The following is a 4906-nucleotide window of genomic DNA, read 5'->3' on the forward strand; positions in this document are numbered from 1 at the left end:
TAAAATATCCTGTTTACACACGACCATTACATAATGGTTTACAATACAAATATGTTACAACAAAATAAGTTTCTTGAATGCAGTTTTTACACAATATCATACAAGCATGGACTCCAAATCTTGTCCTTATTTAAGTATGCGACAGCGGAAGCTCTTAATAATCACCTGAGAATAAACATGCTTAAAACGTCAACAAAAATGTTGGTGAGTTATAGGTTTAACCTATATATATCAAATCGTAACAATAGACCACAAGATTTCATATTTCAATACACATCCCATACATAGAGATAAAAATCATTCATATGGTGAACACCTGGTAACCGACAATAACAAGATGCATATATAAGAATATCCCCATCATTCCGGGACACCCTTCGGATATGATATAAATTTCGAAGTACTAAAGCATCCGGTACTTTGGATGGGGTTTGTTAGGCCCAATAGATCTATCTTTAGGATTCGCGTCAATTAGGGTGTCTGTTCCCTAATTCTTAGATTACCAGACTTAATAAAAAGGGGCATATTCGATTTCGATAATTCAACCATAGAATGTAGTTTCACGTACTTGTGTCTATTTTGTAAATCATTTATAAAACCTGCATGTATTCTCATCCCAAAAATATTAGATTTTAAAAGTGGGACTATAACTCACTTTCACAGATTTTTACTTCGTCGGGAAGTAAGACTTGGCCACTGGTTGATTCACGAACCTATAACAATATATACATATATATCAAAGTATGTTCAAAATATATTTACAACACTTTTAATATATTTTGATGTTTTAAGTTTATTAAGTCAGCTGTCCTCGTTAGTAACCTACAACTAGTTGTCCACAGTTAGATGTACAGAAATAAATCGATAAATATTATCTTGAATCAATCCACGACCCAGTGTATACGTATCTCAGTATTGATCACAACTCAAACTATATATATTTTGGAATCAACCTCAACCCTGTATAGCTAACTCCAACATTCACATATAGAGTGTCTATGGTTGTTCCGAAATATATATAGATGTGTCGACATGATAGGTCGAAACATTGTATACGTGTCTATGGTATCTCAAGATTACATAATATATAATACAAGTTGATTAAGTTATGGTTGGAATAGATTTGTTACCAATTTTCACGTAGCTAAAATGAGAAAAATTATCCAATCTTGTTTTACCCATAACTTCTTCATTTTAAATCCGTTTTGAGTGAATCAAATTGCTATGGTTTCATATTGAACTCTATTTTATGAATCTAAACAAAAAAAGTATAGGTTTCTAGTTGGAAAATATAAGTTACAAGTCGTTTTTGTAAAGGTAGTCATTTCAGTCGAAAGAACGACGTCTAGATGACCATTTTAGAAAACATACTTCCACTTTGAGTTTAACCATAATTTTTGGATATAGTTTTATGTTCATAATAAAAATCATTTTCTCAGAATAACAACTTTTAAATCAAAGTTTATCATAGTTTTTAATTAACTAACCCAAAACAGCCCGCGGTGTTACTACGACGGCGTAAATCCGGTTTTACGATGTTTTTCGTGTTTCCAGGTTTTAAATCATTAAGTTAGCATATCATATAGATATAGAACATGTGTTTAGTTGATTTTAAAAGTCAAGTTAAAAGGATTAACTTTTGTTTGCGAACAAGTTTAGAATTAACTAAACTATGTTCTAGTGATTACAAGTTTAAACCTTCGAATAAGATAGCTTTATATGTATGAATCGAATGATGTTATGAACATCATTACTACCTTAAGTTCCTTGGATGAACCTACTGGAAAATAGAAAAATGGATCTAGCTTCAATGGATCCTTGGATGGCTCAAAGTTCTTGAAGCAAAATCATGACACGAAAACAAGTTCAAGTAAGATCATCACTTGAAATAAGATTGTTATAGTTATAGAAATTGAACCAAAGTTTGAATATGATTATTACCTTGTATTAGAATGATAACCTACTGTAAGAAACAAAGATTTCTTGAGGTTGGATGATCACCTTACAAGATTGGAAGTGAGCTAGCAAACTTGAAAGTATTCTTGATTTTATGAAACTAGAACTTTTGGAATTTATGAAGAACACTTAGAACTTGAAGATAGAACTTGAGAGAGTTAAATTAGATGAAGAAAATTGAAGAATGAAAGTGTTTGTAGGTGTTTTTGGTCGTTGGTGTATGGATTAGATATAAAGGATATGTAATTTTGTTTTCATGTAAATAAGTCATGAATGATTACTCATATTTTTGTAATCTTATGAGATATTTCATGCAAGTTGCCAAATGATGGTTCCCACATGTGTTAGGTGACTCACATGGGCTGCTAAGAGCTGATCATTGGAGTGTATATACCAATAGTACATACATCTAAAAGCTGTGTATTGTACGAGTACGAATACGGGTGCATACGAGTAGAATTGTTGATGAAACTGAACGAGAATGTAATTGTAAGCATTTTTGTTAAGTAGAAGTATTTTGATAAGTGTATTGAAGTCTTTCAAAAGTGTATAAATACATATTAAAACACTACATGTATATACATTTTAACTGAGTCGTTAAGTCATCGTTAGTCGTTACATGTAAGTGTTGTTTTGAAACCTTTAGGTTAACGATCTTGTTAAATGTTGTTAACCCAATGTTTATAATATCAAATGAGATTTTAAATTATTATATTATCATGATATTATCATGTATGAATATCTCTTAATATGATATATATACATTAAATGTCTTTACAACGATAATCGTTACATATATGTCTCGTTTAAAAATCATTAAGTTAGTAGTCTTGTTTTTACATATGTAGTTCATTGTTAATATACTTTATGATATGTTTTCTTATCATAGTATCATGTTAACTATATATATATCCATATATATGTCATCATATAGTTTTTACAAGTTTTAACGTTCGTGAATCACCGATCAACTTGGGTGGTCAATTGTCTATATGAAACATATTTCAATTAATCAAGTCTTAAAAAGTTTGATTGCTTAACATTTTGGAAACATTTAATCATGTAAATATCAATCTCAATTAATATATATAAACATGGAAAAGTTCGGGTCACTACATATACCAATAGTAAATACTTCTAGAAGCTGTGTATAATACGGGTAAAAATACCGTATGAATGCGAGTAGAATTCTTGAGGAAATTGAACGGAAATATGAGTATAGATATCCTTTATATGTATTGGTATATTATAAAGTGTATTCAATACTTGTAAGGATGTATTTACACTCGTAATACATTGTATGTACATACATTTTAATTTAAGTTAATTACGTTGTTTAAATAGTAACATATATATTGTTCAAAAACTGTTTAAATTAGTAGTATGAAAGTATATATATAATACTTTGTTAATATACTTAATGGGATATTTAATTATCATATTTTTAAGTTAAATATATGTATATATACACATATATATAATTAATACAAGTTATGACGTTCGTGAATCGTAGGAATAAAAGGGTAGTCAACTGCTTATATAAAATTCTTTCCAGAGGTTCAAGACTTATTAAAATTCATTGCTTATCATGTCGAAATTATTAAATCATATAAATAGTATAATCAAGTAGTCGAAAAAATCCGGGTCATCACAGTACCTACCCGTTAAAGAAATTTCGTCCCGAAATTTGAAGTAGTACCTATTTAATGGGCAGTGTTTGTAAACAGATGTGGATACTTCTGTTTCATCTGGTCCTCTCTTTCCCAAGTGAACTCGGGACCTCTTCGAGCATTCCAACGAACCCTAACTATAGGTATGTTGCTTTGCTTGAGCTGTTTGACTTCACGGTCCATGATTTCGACAGGCTCTTCTATAAAATGCAGTTTCTCGTCGATTTGGATTTCTTCAAGAGTAACAGTGAGGTCTTCTTTTTCAAGGCATTTCCTTAGGTTCGAGACGTAAAAGGTATTGTGTACTCCCACAAGTTGTTGTGGTAGCTTAACTCGATAAGCCACCGGTCTAATACGTTCGATGATCTTGAATGGTCCTACGTATCTTGGGTTCAATTTACCCCTCTTACCAAAGCGTATCACACCTTTCCAAGGTGACACCTTTAACATAACCATGTCATCAACCTGAAATTCTAACGGCTTCCTTCGAACATCAGCATAGCTCTTTTGACGACTTTGGGCGGTCTTCAATCTCTCCTTGATTTGCACAATCTTATCAGTAGTCTCTTGTATGATCTCGGGACCAGTCAGTTGTCTGTCACCTACTTCGTTCCAACAAATAGGGGATCTACACTTTCTTCCATAAAGTGCTTCGAATGGTGCAGTATTAATACTCGTATGATAACTGTTGTTATACGAGAATTCTGCCAATGGTAAATATTTATCCCATCCGTTTCCGAAATTGATCACACATGCTCTAAATGGTCCTTTCACTTTGCCCATCAGTCTGAGGATGATATGCAGTGCTCATATCCAGACGAGTCCCTAGAGCTTCATGTAGTGATTGCCAAAACCTTGACGTAAACCGACTGTCGCGATCAGATATAATGGAGATGGGTACTCCATGTCTTGAAACAACTTCCTTCATGTATAATCGTACCAATTTCTCCATCTTATCCATTTCCTTCATAGGTAGGAAATGTGCAGATTTGGTGAGATGATCGACAATTACCCAAATGGTGTCGTAACCACATGCAGTCTTTGGTAGCTTCGTGATGAAATACATAGTAATACATTCCCATTTCCATTCCAGGATTTCTGGTTGTTGAAGCAGACCTGACGGTTTCAGATCCTAAATCGATGTCGTTTGACCGTGGCGACGGTTCAAGCGCGAGTAGGTCATAAATTTCAGCACGTCGTTACGAAGGCGTAGTGATTTTCGGAAGGCTATAAATCCTAAACCGTATATCGGATTTAGGTGAGTCTTAAACGAAAAGTCA

This window comes from Rutidosis leptorrhynchoides, chromosome 1 (genome assembly GCF_046630445.1).
Source record: "Rutidosis leptorrhynchoides isolate AG116_Rl617_1_P2 chromosome 1, CSIRO_AGI_Rlap_v1, whole genome shotgun sequence".
Lineage (NCBI taxonomy): Eukaryota > Viridiplantae > Streptophyta > Magnoliopsida > Asterales > Asteraceae > Rutidosis > Rutidosis leptorrhynchoides.